The sequence below is a fragment of the Neopsephotus bourkii genome, unplaced genomic scaffold (genome assembly GCF_033783945.1).
Source record: "Neopsephotus bourkii isolate Nb327-2 ecotype Australia unplaced genomic scaffold, CSIRO-AGI_Nbou_v1 NB_272, whole genome shotgun sequence".
In the NCBI taxonomy this organism is placed as follows: domain Eukaryota; kingdom Metazoa; phylum Chordata; class Aves; order Psittaciformes; family Psittacidae; genus Neopsephotus; species Neopsephotus bourkii.
Window position 1 is genome coordinate 17219430 of NW_026900781.1, and position 19765 is coordinate 17239194.

General features: G+C 35.9%; 1 long non-coding RNA gene across 1 annotated transcript; it reads left to right on the plus strand.

Annotated features, from left to right (window-relative positions):
* Positions 1 to 1314: 1314 nt before the first annotated feature.
* On the plus strand, positions 1315 to 6288 carry LOC133208406 (uncharacterized). Its single transcript, XR_009724366.1, has 3 exons — positions 1315 to 1599; positions 3913 to 4090; positions 6099 to 6288. It is a non-coding gene; the product is annotated as an uncharacterized LOC133208406 (long non-coding RNA).
* The last annotated feature ends 13477 nt before the right edge of the window (positions 6289 to 19765 follow it).

The following is a 19765-nucleotide window of genomic DNA, read 5'->3' on the forward strand; positions in this document are numbered from 1 at the left end:
CCTTATATGTTAGTATAGAACTTACTCAATTTATAAAGCAGTGAGCAAATTTTCTCCCCTAGCGTTTGGGTCACAATTAGATAAGACGCTGTTGTCACAATTCATATCATACTGCCCCACCCTAAAATGTTTTAATAGATGTAAACCCAGATGTACACCTGGCTCATACAGAAGACAGCTGGAGTTCAGCTGAAACAGGGTAAAGCTGAGACTGTGTTGCAGCTGTTTACAGTCTGTGAGTGTATTCTGTGACCACTAGTCCAGAAAACTATGACAGAAAGAGCAAGATATTGTTTCACCACCAGAAAGATTGCTCACTCTGATCACAGTCATCCTTCCTGCAGCTTTAGATGTAATGGACAAAATTAATGTGTCTTGTGTCTCAGCATTTGGATAATAGAGTTTGAAAAGGTAGCAGTTGAAAAACGGGAAAGGAAAACAAGGTGGAGGAAAAGAATAAAAAACATATTTTGACTTTAACACTGAAAATCACTACAGTAAAACAATTATGGAATCCAATAATCTTCTTAAAAGCATTTTTATTAAAATGACTGCACTTTCAGTCAGACTTCTAAGACACATTTATGTGCAAATCTATATTAAGCTATATCTTTATTTTTAAACAAAACCAATGTGACAATTTCCAAGTGTCAAAGTCTTTATTTAGTTATTAATGCATGCATTATATTTCACATTTGATTCACTCCACACTACATGACCTTAACCTTATAAAACGTAGTAACTCAATTTGTTCTTACTCAGTGCTATTCTTACAAAATATAGTACAAAACCTAGCAAATAGAAACAGTTGATAAAAGAAAGTATGCATAGCAGTTATCCTCTATAACTCTCACTGACTACTAACAAAAGAAAAATAGCACTAATAGTTGTATTTAAGAATACAGTGTACCATTTCCAAATCTGCCAGAAAGAGAGTGTCTTACAAGGTGAGTCTGTGTGGTGCAAAGCCACCATGTAGCTGAGTTTTCTGGCTTCCATCAATATAGCTGAAACTATAGACAGGAAGACACCACAGAATAAAGTCCAGCAAAAGAAAGACTGTGGATTTTCAAAATGCTATGATCCAATTCCATAATTCTTTATTAACTTGCAAACTAGCCTGCAAAGTTCTTGCATAGATAAGGTGAACAATACAGAGGGTCACCCATCATAAAAATGAGAAATATTTCCCTGAATATACACAAATGAGAATTATTTGACCTAGTATTTCACTGAACGTCTGAAAAGACAAGTTACTATATTTTGAAATCCTTGTGTGCAACTTCTCACTTGACTTTTTCCATTTCAGTTCTATGACCAAGAACATAAATTATGGAAAGGAATTCAATCTAATGACAAATTGAGCTTACACATATTGTGAAGATGTCTATGACTTGGCAGCATACAATTAGAACTTCAGAGATAAAACAGCCCAAAACCACATATGCCATATGCATTTTATTTAATTTATTTAATTTTCTATTTTATGATAGAGTAGCTGTGTTTTGTCATCTCAGCTGAAGAGTTAATTGCAGTTCTTCCCTTACTCAAGAGCTGTCACCAAAGAAAGCTGCAAAAGGATTCAATAGTATTCAAAGGGTATGTGGAGGAGGTAAGAAGGTCTTCAGAAGCAGGGAATTTCTATAAGTAGTGAGATGGAAATAATAGCTCTTAAGCAATGCGTTTAACTCTCCCATTCGAAGGCATGAAGCCCTGTTTTTTGCTGAGTTTCTGTAAGAGCCATGGAGCAAGGCAAACTGCACTGCAGCAAGTATCTTCATAACTTTTGTTAAATTATCAACTTTATATGATGTTCACAGTTCAGTCATTTGCCTAAAATAAGTTATCCATGGCTTGGCTTACTTTGACACATGTAACATGATAATACTTGCTATGAAAAATAAAATCAGAGAATAATTCCTCTGCTTAAAGAATCTGCCTTTCTATGTGTGTATTTTTTAACTCTAGTGAATTAGTGGCAATGACAAGTTATAATTAAAACATACAACCTCAGTAAAGTGAAAGCTCATAAATGAGTTTAAACTATTTTTAATGTACATAAATGAGCTAAATAGGGAAAACTTGGATTAGTATCTGATGCTGCTTAATTTTACAGTTAAAAAAATCATGCTCATGATCCAAACATTTTAGCACTGGTAGATTTATACCTACAACTCTTGCATGATGACAATTCAGAATGAATATCTACAACATAAAATGGATAAAGTATGGTAGCTAAGCAGGGACAAATATTTTCTGTGGAAACGGTCTTTGTCCAAGGAGCAGAGAGGAAGCACCTGCTTGTTCCCCTCTTCTCCTCCCTCCCTTCCTTCCTCTCCTTCCTTCACCTCCTCCCTCCCTGCCTCCTTTCCTTCCCTTCCCTTCCCCTTAAAAAGGCATATCTAGACATGAAGTAGTAAAAGTGGGCAAGAGGGAATACACACATGGTAGGTCAAGCCACAGCATATTTTCTGTTTTGTATTGTAGCTCATTTCATCTGAAGTAATGCTCCATATGCTAGCGGATTTTCTCCCTTCCCCATTTTAAAAATTCATACTCATAGCAACACCTGTACAGCAGGTGAAAGGATGCCCTCTAATACCTATGCACTGGGAAGAAACATGTTTCTTTAGACAGATGAATTAATCACTTTTAAGAGATTCACTGTGTTACTATGCCTACATTGTTCTCTTTGTCAAGGACAACATATTTTTAATCTCATGTGTTTTGACACACTTTTTCACTTGGTGGTATCTGGTGTAACTGTACATAAAACATGAATTAATGATTCACACAGCTCTGATGTCTGTGAGAGTCATGTAAAAATACACTCCTAACTCTCCTCAGTATGAAGCTAGTATTATAAGTACACACACACCAAAAAAAAACAAATTACTCTCCATTAGTCTTAATCATGACAGCAAGATAAATGGCAAAATACTGCCTCTGAAGCCACTAAGCTGCCAGGGTCTTGTGATACTTAACCTGACTTTAAAAAAGAGCAGAACTGAAGAAGTCACCTACTTCACTGAAGTAGTATTCCAGAAGTCTGAAGATCAGCCCAACAGTGTGTTGACAACAGAATTCCAATTCCATAAACAATTGTTTTATTCTGATTCAAAATGAAATATCACGTGCTTGCTATTTGTAATTTAGGTAAACCACAATCTTGGAAAACAAAGCAGAAAGAAGCTTCAGAAAATTGTTCTATCACTGTGCCAGCAGAGAAACGTCAATTAGATCAACAACATTTGTGGCATATGTGTCTCACCTGTTCTTAAAATCTCCATTAGCAGGATGCTACAATGTCTCTAAGCAATCTATTCCAGTTCATTCTTATTTTGATAATAAAATAATTTGTGTTTCCACACTGATCAACAGATATAATTTGGAAGAAGAAAATAAATATTCAGTCTTAAGAAACCATGAAATTTTTTCTTTTAAGTAAAATATCCAAATTAGGGGAAATGCCACCAGAAGTTCAAACTTTATGGAATAATGCTTGTTAAATAATTATTTAAAAAAAGATAAAAAATAATCTGGACTTCTTAATATAATTTTCAGCTTTACAAAAACCTCCTGCTAAGGATTGTACCATTTTACTCCCTAGTGGACTACAAATACAGAATTATTTGTCAAACAAGAATTTTCATTTAAGCATGAGGACACCAAAGAATAATTCTTAATAATAGGAATCCATTATAATTTTCATCTTATCTGTTTTAGAATAAAGCATTATTATTCTTTTTTTTTCCCCTGAAACTGTCATTTCTTTCCACTGACTGTATCTGAGAAACTAATTCTGACATCTGTGTTATAGGCATTTAAATTTTGAAGAGGCAAATCTTGCTTAAATCATCACTGTTATTGTTGGACATTATTCCATGAAGTTGCAAATCTACTATTTTTCAGGAACAATATCAGTGCCTCAGATGAACTCACTGACTGAACTAGTATTGTTGCACATCACACCTGGGTATTTTGCCACCAACCTCAATGTGCCTCTTGCTGTGTGAAGTCCTTTCGAGCAGTAACTTCCCTGCCAGCTTGAGCAGTATTACAGAATAAAGAGTTCTCAGTGTCACAGCAGGTGAGGCAACCAACAGAGACTTCAGTCCTTAGTCTCTAGTTCTTACCGAATTCTAAGAAGCTCTTATTTCAAGCTTTCTTTATAGACTTATGAAAAGTTGCCCATATATAAGTATCTAGAAAGGAGGGAAAAGTAAGTGGTGTTCAGAAAATTGGATATTATATGTATGCTTCCTGTGTGTCTGGAGGCCATTAGGCCTTGTTTAGGACTCGAAACAAACAAACAAAAAAACAAACCCAAACCAAACAACCAAACAACCAATCAACAACAAAAAAAACCCCAACCAAACAAAAAAAACACACCAAAAAGCTAAAAAACCTCATGGCTTTTCAGCATACAGTGTTCTGAAATGTACATGAGTTTTCAAACACAGCCTTGAGAAATCAGGACTCCCATAATTCTCTTTTCATGTCTGATTAAACAGCATTTTATAGGACTTCGATTATATTTTACATACAAGCTTTGTACTGCACAATGACTTTTGCTCCCTGTGTATTTTTCCATTAAGATGTCTCAAGTGGGTTTTCGTGGCACTTCCCAGCCGTGCCAGGTAATCTTTGCTTAAAGATTCTTCTCTTCCAGTTCAAACAGGCAGACTGGGGTTGATTATTCTAAATTATTCAGCGCTGCTGCTACTGATGAATGATTCTTGTAGATCTGTTGGCAAGATATCCTGGAAGAGGGCTTTTATAGGCTTTCAGGTGCTCTTGATAGACTTCCAAACTTTTCATGATAGGCATTGTGTATATCTACCAGCTTCAAAACTCGTGGACTGATCTGGTATTTTCCATGCATCCAGGACTCCAGTCACATCATGTTACAGTCCCTGGAACCAGGCACCTGTGCAAAATGGCTTTAACACATAAGATCATCAGGACGCCATCAATTTCATTAGAATTTTTAGTGGTTTTAGGGGCTTGCTCCCTTCTTGCCTGATGAAATGCTTTGATTTTTTTTTTTTTCCAAGATCCTCCAGTCTGAAAATATTTTTTTTCATTCTTATTGACATTATGTTTGTTTGGAATGGTTTTCAAAGCACAGTTTAGAATCTAGTTAAAGAATCTGCCTGGGAGAATTGTAGTTAGAAAGATTCTAAACTGCTCAGAAAAATAAATATATTTTTTAAAAAGCCTAGTTAATATTATTTCTCATAAAACACCAGAACTCAACATCATACTGTCACTGTCCTTTTGCAATTAAAAACAGGTGGGTTTATGAGACAGGAGGGCATGGAATTTTGTGTTTTAGAAGGGCTATTCATTTTGAAAGATAGAGCAAAAAATTAAAGCTGGAAAAGATTTATTGCAAGGAGAAAAAATTGTAATTGCACGAAACCAGATCAGGAGTAAACAGTTTTAATTATTTTCACTGTATACACTTTAGAACAAGCATAATTCTCTGCAGTTTGTGGTTACTTGGTTTGAAATATGATGTGGGTATCCTTCAGCAGCTACAGTTAGATGAAAAATAGTACATAAATCATCAAAAGACAAATGGGAAATAGTAGGCAAATGAATTTCTGAAATGACTTTTCGACTTAGCAAATATATAAATTATAACACAATCATTGCAATTTATCAATAATAAAAGAAATGTGGCATATTACCCGAGCAAAAACTTAAACAAAGGTTTTCTGAAATAGTGTTTAACACCTCATTTATATATCTTTTTTTTTTGGTAAAGAACACATAAAAAGAATGCAAGTAGGTTAAAAATACATATTACTTTCTGCCACTAGCATATAGTTCTGTCCACATTTTTATTTATTTCATTCAGATAATTTATTAGCTAATGTAGCCTGTGAATTCATAGTAATTGAAAATAAAGAAAACACAAGACTCACATAAGCCTTTCCTATGCCTACATATTTACCACAATACGCTCCCTATTACTTTGTGCATTATAGTTTACAAGGTTCGATGTTTTACCCTTTTACCCTTTCTTTTCTCATTTTGCATACTTTCTGCACATTTTCCTGATTTTAGTTTGTCAAATAAAATATTTTCAGATATCTGCAAGTGGAGACATAGAAAGAAAGAAAGCAAAAATATGGATGGGTTATAAAGATAGAGTAATCATATTTGAACAGGTACACAACAGAGGTTTTGCAGACAGCTGGTTGGACTCAATTGCACACCAAGTGTATTAAACCCTGATGCTTCCTGATTTAATGAGAATAAATTATAAATGCTAACACATTTTTGTCTAGCTTTGTATCAGTGTGTCTGGACTTGGCAAATCCTGACTAGAATGAAGACTTCTTTTAATGTTCTTTAAATATGAGCAATTGTAAAAGTAGTCTTCTTTAACACAAAAATAATCTAGCTAGAGAAGCATACAATAAACAGTTCACTTTCTTACAATTGCTCTGGACAGGAATTCTTGCAACTGAGATCATGACTTAACTATATATGAGCAAAAAGATACTGAAGAGTTTGCCAAAAGTGGAAATTTTAAAAAGACATTTTTTCCTTTGGGGAGGTAGAGGAGCTTAAAAATAATTTGTTATTAGAAATATACCTGTATAGCACTATAGCTCATCACCATAGTATTTGGTGGCTCACATTAATCATAGAATCATATAATAGTTTGGGTTGGAAGGGACTTTCAGAAGTCATCTAGTCCTGCAAAGAGCAGGGACATCTTCAACTAGATCAGGTTCCCCAGAACCACAGCAGCCTGACCTTGAGTGTCTCAAGGGATTCTACATCCACTGTCTCTGTGGGCAGCCTGTTCCAGTATTTCACCCTCATTGTGAAGAATTTTTCTTCACATTCAGCCTGAATCTCCTTTGTTTTAGTTCAAAACCATTACCTATAGTCCTATTGCAGCAGTTAAAAAGCCTCTCCTATCGTTCTTATAGGCTCCTTTTAAGAACTGAAAGGCCACAATAAGGTCTCCACAGAGTCTTCTCCAGAGTGAGCAACCCCAGTTCTTTCAGCCTTTCTTCATAGGAGATGTGTTCCAACCCTCTAATCATTTCTGTGGCCCTCATCTGGATCCTCTCCAACAGGTCCATGTCTGATTGCCTTTTTGTCTGGTGAATTAGCAACTCCTTTGTCTCCCTTAAAACTCTCAAAAGATATAAATTGAAAAATAATACCCAAACTCTATTGGATGATAGTGGAAAGATCAGATTCATTCAGCTATACAGAAAGTGACACAATTTCTATAAATCCATTAACCTCAGATAATGGGCTGGAGAGTTATGTACTACTATGTTGGTACTTTGAATGTTTTTTAATATTTTGAGAACATATCAACACTATTTCCTCTAAACGTCAGATGTCTACAATAAGCCTCTTTTCTCACACTATTCACAGTAATAAGGCTGTATGTGCTCACCAATATATTTTAAAACATATGTATAAATGAAAGAATTTTCCTAAATAAAATTTATTTCAATAGCTCCATTTCAAATTTGTCTATGTTTCTTTTTTGGAATAATCATAGCTTTTTCCCAACATTTCTTCATGCTATGTCCACAATTTCAGTCATTGTATTAAAACTCAAATCACTGCAAAATCTGCTGCATAATCTATTTTCATGAAAATTCAGTAGCTGTCCAATTAGTATTTTAAGCAAAAGAAATCTTGTAGCAAATATAAAGTTTCAGATCTATTTTGAAGTTAAGTTTTCCAGACTTAGAGAGAAGTATGCTGAATTTGTATGCATACATACTTTATCATTCTATCTTTTTGCACATTAAAAGATTAGCATGATTTTTTACCCTTGTAGTTATTTGCTACCTCACTTTGCATACACAAGATGATATCACAAACTTGGAATTTTACTTAAGTTGACTAAATTCTTACCATAATATTGCAAAATTGCAAATTTGAAGTTTCAAACAACTTCTGTGAAAAAAAAATAAAGAGTTGTTCAGTCTCTTTACAAAATCTTGTGATGCAGAAACAGTCAACAGACTTCATGTGTCTTAGCTATAATAAGACTGGCCATCCAGCAGATCTACAAAGATCATTCAGATAAGGACTCAGATGCTGAAGCTAAAACACATTTTCAGAAAGACTGAATTGTTAAGTGAGTAGATTGTTACAAAAAAAAAAAAAAAAATTAATTCTTAGACCCAGATTCTAAACAGGAATGACAGAGAGACAGCAGAAAAAAACCCTATATCAAGCAGGAAGTATGTAATGGATCCAAACAGACCATCGTCAGTATTTGGGGGAGATATACCAGTTACACTTAGGTAAGGAAGCATAGAGTTTGGGGGCTTTACTTGAATCTCTTAACCTTAAACCCTTTGGAGAATATACTAATATTGCAGTAAGTGTACATTTTACATTCATGTAAAAATACTGCTTTCCAAGTCAGAGAACACAGAGAAAATAGATGTTAAAAACAAATTCCCAAAGAAGCTTTGAAAAAAAATATGGTCTTGATACAAGCTAAGACCCTCAAAATGTAAAAAAAAAAAAAAAAAAGTGTTTTTGCTTGAGGTCTATTCTGCTTTAAACTGGATCACAATTCAATCTGAGGTGAAAGGCAAATCTACACTTAGAACAAAATGGTTAAATATGTTGTCAAGTGTCTTTGGAATGAAGCACTTGGGATCCATCTTCTCTGCTACATAGTTACAAGTTCTTTACACGTGTGTAAAAGCATAACAGAAATGGTAAAACTGGTATGAAGAAAGAATGAAGAATGGCCAGGTATGAAAATCCTGGAGAAATTGAAAGAATGGTTGTGAGAACAATGTGTCATGAGGGTTATAGCATATCCTTTGAGATTTTTCAGGAGAACTAGGTTAGGAGAACAGAGAAGACAGCCTATACTCACACTAAACCAAAGACATAAGGGATGAAGAAATTCTGGCAAAAAGACAGAGAGCACAGTTTTGGTACCCTGAAACATTCAGACAAGAAAAAACTCAGTGAGTAAATCCAAATTATCAGTGGTGGAAACAGATGGAGATGAAAGGCTGTAATCACCATCAGCCCCAAAGGGAGTAGAAAAAAGCTCTAAAGCAAACCCTCTAGCCAATAATAAAAAAAAAACAACCACCCAAGAGGCTAGTCAGCTAGGAGGTGGTCTTGCTTGCTGATGTTCTTTGTTCAGCATCTCGCTATCTTTGAATGAAATCTTGGGCAGACCTATTCGATAAAAGCCTTTCAGTGCCTGAGTGCTGGAAAAATCTTGTGGACAAATTTGAAGAGTTTGTAGGTATGAGAATTTAAGAAAATAATATTAGTATTATTTTAAACTAGTAACCTTCCTCTTCTAAATCTCATATTGACAGTTGCTGCATTTTTGCTAGTGTCACAACAGTTTCCATCACAAACAGATTAAAGTTCATGGTGACAATTGTTCATGCTCATCTTCCTTCAAACCTTTGCCATCCTTTCTGTATTAAGCCTGACTTTTGCTCCCCACCTCCATTTTTTTATCATTCCTGCATAGTTTTTTCAAGAGTAGGTCATTAACTCATTGTTTTCAGCGTCTTATTCTCAGGATACAATGGTCAACCAGATATTGTTAGTAATACAAATGTAATGTGACATCCCCAGTCACTAGTTTTCTTTCTAATGATGATCAGTGTACAAATAACAGTTTGACTTATAGTATGTAATAGCATTTATTGCTTCCGATAATGTCAGAGCCTTCATTGCTCTGAGCAGGAAGCTTTAATGATATCAACCCTTGGACAATTGTTCTGTTTTGTTTACAAATCTGGGAAGAGAGAAGTATTTTTACTAGACAGAGGTCAATAGAATCATAGGTATTTTTTATTTCCTCTTTGCGGATTATATCTAAGAGTGGAGTGTTACTTTAGTGTTACTACATGGAAAGAGATTTTTTGGAACTGTTTGTTTCTTGTCTTCTTCTTTACTTCCCTCTAATTGCCAAGTGATATCCTTAACACAGTGGCACAATCCCTGTGAATCACACCAGTCTGTTACAATGCCAATCTTTCCATAGATCTAAATTAAACTTGCTGGAGATCAACATTTTACCTATTCCACTCAGCAAGCAGTAATCCAATCAGCATCCTACATAAACTACCTTACTGGACAAGTTGGAAATCTCTCAATGGAGAGATGGAAATCCCTCAACATAAGAACTCTTTCTTTTTTTTTTTCTCCCTTGTTTTCCCCAAAATCGACCTGCCTTCATCCAGTTATGACACCACTTATTTTGAACACTTCTCTACCTTTATAATGAAAAGCACACTGGTGACAAAATCTGCAAGGTTAGAAACAAAACTTATAATTGAACGAATACTGCTACGTGGTTAAAACTACTGGAGAAATAATCTTAGGAAAGAAGAATTAACAGAAGTTGGAGATAGAAATAAGAAATTCAGAAGCTTCAAGTTCATGTATATGGCTTATTTCAATAACCAAACATCTCTATTCTGGAATAACAACTCTTGCTATTTGGGTAAAAAAGTATCTAAAAATTCAAGGTATAAACTTGATTAACTTGAGTAAAAAATGATTTCATCACCTACCCGTCTATCATAACTGATCACTTGTCTTAGGCCCTGTGTTTCCTTCCACCAGTGTCAATAGTAGAACTTCTTCCTATTTGGAGTTTTTTAATAGGCTTATTTTCAAGATATGCAATTTTTTTTTATTTATGTATCTCATAACACATTTCTGGAATGCCAGCTATAGCGTAAAAAAATTCTACTGTAATGTAAACAGCTCAATTTTATTTAATATAAAGATTAGTCTGCATAGAATCACATGAATTAACACAGAATTTTTTAGCTTAATAGAACTGAAAAGCATTCAATTAGCCTATTCAGATTCTTAAAAAACTTGACATACATACCCTTGGGTATTTTCTATTTGCAAGGTCTTTCTAAGATTATGGATATTCATATGAGAATCAGATATTTGCGTAAGAATTAAAGGTATTAGATCACCATACAGTATTAAAAGGTTATTGATTTTGTTTTACTATAGCCAGCTTGAATTTTGTATTACAGGGATTGGCTTTGTTTTAGTTATTTGTAAGAAACTGTTTTAAAAAATGGGTTTCAAATTATCTGTGCTGTCCTCATTCCAGCAGTTCTTTATGAAATATACATATATATTGACAGAAACCAAAACATTTTGCCTTCAGCAGAGATCAAAATATCAGATTTGCAGGTTATGTACACTTCACCGTTCATAGTTAGCCACACTGTGGTTTTATTCATATCTAAATGCTCTAAAAATGTTTTGGAGAAAAAGAATGAAGTAGAAAAAAAAGTGATTTTTGTGACTTCATGGGGGAAAAGTCAACAATATTTTTTAAAATGTTAACTCTTCTGTTTGGAGATAAAAATTTTTGTATCAAAGACAGTCTGAAGTGTAAGTCTGAAATCTTCCTCAGGCTTGAATGTCTTATTTTGCAAACATTTCAGTGCAGAATTTTGACACTCCAAGTGACTTATGACTACCCTGGCAAGAGGTATATGAAATCATTTAAATATGTGTGAATATAATTTAAAAAGCAGTTGCATAGAGAAGCAGATTTCAGGTCTGATCAGGCATAGATCTTAGTCAGTTTTGTTATGTTTGATATGCATTGCCAACTTTTCATCTGCAAATATCTCTCAAAGCCTTCAAAACCTGACATACAACATAACAGATGCATCAGAATACTTTTGGATAAATTTATTATGCAGCCAGACTGTTATTTCACTCTTCATGATTGTATTGTCAATTACTCATCCAGTTTCTATAATGATTTAAAGAATTCATAGCAATAAATTTAATCACAAAACATGATTTTTTAAGTTCCAAACTAACTAAATGGTTTCCTTGCAGTGCATCTGTCTATAGTTCTATTTTTTTCTAGCATCTCAAACTATTCTTCCTCTTTTGATACTCATTACATATAAATGCAGGATCAAAATTTTTTTTTTTTTAGTTCAACATCACCTATACATTTCAGAAAGCTGACAAAAAGCATGTGCTATGTTTCTATTTAGAGTTTTGTTCTGTTAACATCTTTGTCACTTATAAGAGATAGATGATTCAGAATTATGCAAAAAAAGACCATTTTACAAGTACACAAATACTTACTTTGATATCTGAAACTAATACGGTCTTGAAGTCACTAGAATTAGTCAAAGTGAATGATAAATCATTTTACAAAAGAGTCAAAATTAAAGAGAAAACTCCAAACTTTCTTATTATAGCTATAATTCATAGGAAATTAAGACCTGTAAAACAGAAAATTAATACAAAACTGGGAGCCAACTGACAAATATTGCTTTCACAGCAACATATATAAATAAATTCCTATCAAATAAAAAAAATACTAGAATCCCAACTTTCAATTTAGTCAAAAAGTTTCCTATAATTATCTGGATAGAAGAAGATGTCAGTAACAAGGCTGGAGATGTCAGTATCAGGCAACATAAAACAATGGTCAATGTGATGTAGAACCCACAGTCAAAACAGGACAAAAATCTGTGTAAATTGTTGCCAGTCAAAGATATCTAAACTAACTTGAAATTCCCCACATAATGAAGTTCTGGGTTGGAACTTCTAAGTATTAAAAGAAATTTTTAGATCAGCTTTTTAGGATATTGGAATATAAAAAAAGACCACATAGAAGTGGTCAAAGCATGTCAAGAACTGATCAGTAAAAACGACACTGTTCAGAGAGTATCAAGCAAGCTGATGACAAAAGACTACAAGGACATTACAGCAACATCCTCAAACCACAGAAAGTCAACTAAGATACATTAACTTATTTGTTGTGTCCTAGTGTCAACTATCACAACTATGACTGTTTTTTCTTGAACAAAACCAGTTGTTCATCTAAAGGACACACAGAGCTAAAAGAACCAAAGCTAGAGAAAGAACCAAAATTAGCTCTGCAAAAAATGCCAGTAATAATGACAAAAAAAAAAAAAAAAAAAAAGAAACCCACCCTACAACCCCCAAAACTGTAAACAGATTAAAAAATTGTGGTGAATAATATTATCTATAATATTATAACATATGACAGATGAAGCAGCTGTTAAAAGTCATGGTCAAAAGAGGTTGCATGGCTTCAGTAAGTTCCAAATAAGCTGTTAAGCTTCCACCCAGACAGTCTGCCCAAGAGAAACAGGTTAAGAAGTTAGCAGAAGAGAAAAAATACTAATTCAAAGAATACCTTGAAGACTAGATGAACAGATAAAAATCAGAATAAAAAATTGCCTCTGGCAAGTTTATCTCACAGAATTAGGCAGTTATATTTTATACCACAATTGAAGGAATGAAAGATGCAGTTAAATGATTAGATTTTGAAAGTCAAAGGAAAGATACATGCTGAAAATCACAATACTTCTGCTGAAAATCACAAGACTTGAATCAGGAAAACCTCTAAAACAATGAAGAACTAACTTATCTTGAGTGTTAAAAGAATGGAATTATATATAATTGCCAGACAGCATGAAATATACATCTCTAGAGATAAAGTGACATCATTTAAGATCAAACTAAGAAATTGCTAGTGAGAAGACTATGGCAGTGTACCATTAGGGTACCATTCCACTATATATTTTATAGTGTAATATATATATTAAAGGAATGGTGATTAAAAATTTTGCCTTTTCTTATTGAGATGCTCCACAGACTGATATTAGGATAGAAATTAAGTTATGCACAATGTACCAAACTTACATGAAGAACTCAGTTGGGGATTGCAGAAAGAAGGCATTTGAAATAGTTGGGATTTCTAAGTACTTGCCAATAATTTAGAATTTCAACAGCAGTTACAACACTTATCTCTCTATGATTCACAGTACTACCAGGAAGCTGTACTTCTACTTCACTTTAGAAATATAAAAAAATTAATATTCAATATGCACCTATGAAAACAAAGAAAATTTATATAAATATAAGAACAGGCTAATAATAGAGCACTGGAATTTCAAAGATTGCAGCCAAATATTTAGATTTCTGATCTTGTTACAGATATGTTTGTAAGGCAGTCAGTATTAAGTGTTGCATAAGGAGATTTTTTTCACCACCTGAAGAAAGGTGATTTGAATCTCTGGAAAACAAGACCCCAGCATTTTTAATTTCCTAGAAGCTGTTCAAGATTTGAAAGGATTTTGATCTTTATGCTGGGAATGTGCTTCAAGTACATCTGTGTGTGTCAGTTTAACTGACCCACTTGAATACCTTATTGGCCTCTAACACATCATCACCCTTGCTGCGTACATAAAGAGGGAGTTTAACTGTTGCAAAGATCAGATGACAAACACCAAGTTACAGCTGTTCACTGAACAGATGGGAAAAGTTATGGTTTTTGAATATTTCATTATTAGTGAGACAGGTCATATAACAAGCCATAAATCAGCTGTTTAAAGGCACTTTATTTGGTGTAAAAGATGAGGGCTTTTTTGTTGTTTTGTACCTTGAGAGTTTTCATCACTGGCAAAGTCAGACATTTTATACTGAAAATATCATTAATGTGCAAATTATATCTCAGAGCAAACAGGCATAACATATGATGCCAGATGCCTAGGTTTTTTTTCACACACACATAAATCACATTAACTAATATTTCTCATATACCATGTAACTAGTATATACGATACCATTAAAATGCTCTGTCCACTTCTGCCCTAATCCTCATCTAAAAGGTAAAATTAATTACATTAGGAACTGTTTGATTTGTACTTTCACTACATGTGGGTTCAGGACACTTAATTACCCTCAAGCTGCACAATCCTATCAGTGCTTTTCCTAACTTACACTCATGGGAAGGATAGTAGTAGCATAATACTGCAATTTGCTTAGCTGACTCTAACACAAGCATGCATATCCATTTATATTTTTACTATTGTCATGGGGAAAGAGCTCGCGTGTCCTTGTGAAGTTGGGAGCTATGCTGGTGGTGCCACATGCTTCCAGTAGGGTCTCTCATGCCAGTCAGGTCTCAAATGAAGGGTCAGACAAAGTGTGTCCATGGGCAGGATGGGCTCACTAGCCTTCGGGCAACCATCCTAGGAGAAGGACAACTCCAACTTCAAACTCAAAGAACATGGTGCTGGCTATACACTCTACTGGTCAGGCAAACCCAAAACTGAAAGTCATCTTTCTGGAGTTGGCTTCATGATTAAAAACTCCATCATCTCTAAACTTGAAAATTTGCTGATAGGTCATTCCAATTGTATCATCTCCTTACGTCTTCCACTACACAATAAGCAGCATGTTGTTCTTTTCAGTATATATGCTCCAACCCTGCAAGCCAATCCTGCAGAAAAAGAAAAATTCTACTCCAAACTGCGTCACCTCACTCAAAAGGTTCCTATAGAAGATAAGATCATAATCCTTGGGGACTTCAACGCCCGAGTAGGAAAGAAAGCCTGGAAAGGAGTACTAGGCAAGCATGGTGTTGGCAGCTGCAACGATAACGGCCACCTCTTACTAGAGTTCTGTGCAGAGCAACAGCTTACCATCACCAACACTATCTTCCAGCAGAAAGACAGCTGGAAGACAACCTGGACGCATCCTCGATCTAAACATTGGCACCTCACTGATTATGTTTTAGTGCACCAGAGAAATATTTGTGATGTCTGCCAGAGCAGACTGATGCCTAGTGCAGAATGTCAAACAGATCACTGCCTTGCGCGTTGCAAACCTAATTTCCACCTCAAGCCCAAACCTAAGAGGGGCGGCATTCCGAGGAGGAGGCTCAATGTTAATAATCTCCAAATAGCTTCAGTGAGGGACAGCTTTCAGGCTAACCTTCAAACGAGGCTTGAAGACCAACTTATAGGTTCTTCTCCTGAAGCTCTTTGGCAACATATTAAAAAATCTCCATAAAAGAGTCTGGTGTAATAAACACCTGAAGAAAAGTACAAAGATCAGTGTCTATAGAGCCATTGTATTGTCTACTCTTTTATATGGGTCTGAATCATGGGTCATCTACCGTCATCACCTGTGAATCCTCGAACGCTTTCATCAGCGCTGCCTCCATACAATTCTAAACATCCATTGGACTAATGTCTAATGTCACTGTCCTCCAACAGGCAGGGGTAACCAGTATTGAGGCCATATTGCTGAATTTGCAGCTGTGCTGAGCAGGGCACATCTCTAGGATGAAGGATCACCGAAGGATCGTGTTTTACAGTGAACTTGCCACTGGTAGCCGCAAGACAGGTGCCCCAAAGAAGAGATATAAGGACTCCCTGAAACAATATCTTAGCCTTGGCCATATTGACTGTCATCAGTGGTCCACCTTGGACTCCAATCGGGAGACTTGGAGGCACACCATACATAATGCTGTTGACTCCTTTGAGAGCTCACAAAGAACTAGTCTCGAGGAGAAAAGACAACGCAGAAAGAATCGTGACCCACCTATACCACCCAAGGAGACCTTCTGCTGTGCCTTTTGTAGCCGGATTTGCCTATCCCACATTGGCCTTCTTAGTCATCAGCACTCTTGTAGTAAGCATGGGTAAAGCCCTTCCCAAATCTTTGTTCGTGAAGTTAAGCCATGATGATGATTGCCTAAGACTAACACTGAGAAATGTATTTATGATTTTTGTCCTATTGCTTTTTTTAAGATTTTGAAAGAAAAATAATAATGTTAGTATACCACAGAAAACACATACAAAATAAAATTTAACAACATACATATTAGAAAAAGAGAAAAATAATTCACAGAGCCATTACCCAAGTTTCAGTTGTATAGTAATGGAAGACTGAGCTACAGCAGGCTCTGAAACAGAAAGCAAATTGAAAATACAGAAAAGCTGCAAGCCATGGATACTAAATTTAGAAATTGAAACTATTTCCTGTCATCAGCTGAGAGAGAGCAGATAAAACAGTTGAGCTCTATCTACTGTTATACCAGTGGTTTGCACTTTGATATCTGATCTGTGCTTGCTTTCCACTTCTTTGTATTTCTTCTGGGGCTTTATCCTATTAAAAAAAGTATCTGTGAAAAATACCAAATTATTACTTCAACTCTGTAAAACCCCAAAGTCTTCAGTCATAAATAACCTAGTTTCCTAAACCAAAGACCATGACCTCTGCAGCACATCCAGAGATTTAATTACATGAAAGACTGAGAGCAAGGAACCTTATGATGGAAATGTACCGTTGACAATTTTGAGTGAAAAATAGGAATAGCATACAGGGAGAGGAATAATGACAGAAAATAGAATTTTGAATTTTACAAAATGTTTCCTTTTTGCAAGGAATAACACACTTTAAAAAACTTACTTTGAACATGCTGAACCCTATCAAATTTTCTGTCATAATAAAACCTACTAAGACCTTGATGACATAATTGTTTAGCTTGGTTTTCAAAAACAAATCTAAGAAAATAAAAAGTGAACTTTCTGCAATTTTTGTTAAAACAGCAAGGTGAGACATTGGAATTTCAATACACCTATCCCTTCTCATCTTGTTAATTTTTTCCTAAGTTTAACATAAAATTCTTCATATTCATATTCTTCTCCTGGAAGGCATGCTAAGGCACATGAAAAACAACAAGGTGCTTGGTGACAGGCAACATGCCTGACCAATTTGTTGGCTTTCTATGACGGGGCTAAAGAACTGATGAAAAAGGGTAGAACAGCTGATGTTGCCTACCTGGACTTGTGTAAGGCGTTCGACACTGTCCCGCACGACACCCTTGTTTCTAAATTGGAGAGAAAGCAATTTGACAGGTGGACCACTCGGTGGATAAAGAACTGGCTGGATGGCCGCATGCAAAGAGTTATGGTCAATGGCTCAATGTCTGGCTGGAGACCAATAATGAATGGTGTCCCTCAGGGATCGGTATTCGGACTGGTCTTATTCAACATCTTTGTTGGTGACATGGACAGTGGGATTCAGTGCACCCTCAGCAAGTTTGCCGATGACCCCAAGCTGTGTGGTTCGGTTGATACACTGGAGGGAAGGAATGCCATCCAGAGGGACCTTGACACGCTTGTGAGGCAGGCTGATGCCAACCTTATGAAGCTTAACTGTGCCAAGTGCAAGATCCTACACCTGGGTTGGAGCAATCCCAGGCACAGCTACAGGTTGGGCAGAGAAGAGATTCAGAGCAGCCCTGCGGAGGACTTGGGGGTGTTGGTTCATGAGAAACTGAACATTAGCTGTCAGTGTGCGCTCGCAGCCCAGAAAGCCAACCGTATCCTGAGCTGCATCAAAAGGAGAATGACCAGCAGGTCAAATGAGGTGATCCTGCCCCTCTGCTCTGTGAGACCTCCCTTGGAGTACTGTGTGCAGTTCTGGTGTCCTCAACATAAAAAAAGATATGGAGCTGTTGGAACAAGTCCAGAGGAGGGCCACAAGGATGGTCAGGGGACCAGAGCACCTCCCGTATGAAGTTAGGCTGACAAAGTTGGGGTTGCTCAGCCTGGAGAAGAGAAGGCTGCGTGGAGACCCCATAGCAGCCTTCCAGTATCTGAAGGGGGCCTATAAGGACACTGAGGATGGACTCTTCATTAAGGACTGTAGTGATAGGACAAGGGGTAACGGGTTCAAACTTAAGCAGGGGAAGTTTAGATTAGATATAATGAAGAAATTCTTTACTGTTATGGTGGTGAGGCACTGGAATACGCTGTCCAGGGAGGTTATGAATGCTCTATCCCTGGGGGTGTTCAAGGCCAGGTTGAACAGAGCTTTCAGTGGCATGGTTTAGTGTGAGCTGACCCTGCCCATGGCAGGAGGGTTGGAACTTGATGATCTTAAGGTCCTTTCCTGCCCTAAGTATTCTATGATTCTATGATTCATATTATCAGCAAAATACCTCAGGAAGTGAGTTTTGAGGAGAACAAAGGTGAATTCAAGGCTAAAAAGCAACAGTTTTTCCAGATAATGTAAATATCTTCTAGAGCTCCAAACTCGATTTAGAAAGCAAAACCACCTCACGTTTAGGACCAAACTTTTGACTGCTATAATCCTATGAGTTATATGAAGCTTATTGGTGCTTTCTTTTTTCATTAATGGCTGATGGACGAGAAACCACGAAACCCCACAACAGAAGGAATTGCATGGCTTTGCACACATGCCTTTTTCAGAGTCCTTTGGCATACTCAAAGGATGCTGTTACAGGTCAACACTTTGGACTCTAGTGTGATAACTCAAAGTACCATACTCATAATAATTTGCCCTGATGCACAAGAGGTTATTGCAAAAGAAGGAAAAATATTTGGGAAATAAATCAAAATATGAGATTCACTTGACACAAAATATAAAGGTTACAGAATATTTTCCCCAGATACTTTAATAGCCTAAGATTTCCACAAGGAAATACATCCATTTACCAACATGTATCTGTAAAATATGATCGTTTTTTAACATCTGACAGTCGGATGAAATAATGTGATGTCTAAGTTTGGAGTCAGCAAAAAACTGTTTTTCTTGTTAGGAAAGTGAAAAGCAGCTCACCTCCTCTTTAAAGATATTCCACTAAAAGGAGGAACTGGTGTAGAACTAAAAGTGATTTACTGTTTGTCCTTTGGGGTATAGAAAATGCATCACATTTGCACTGAACATATTGAAATTGCTGACACCATGTCACAGCTGGCTCACTGTCATAGTTGGGATAAACATGTCTCACTAAAAGTTTTTGAATGCTCTAGTCAAATCTGAAAAATGCTTAGCCTATAAATAGTAACAATTCTGAGTGGAAAATTCATAAAGTAATAGTAGAGTATAAGTCTATTTTGGGTATCTTATGAAACAACTGTATGTT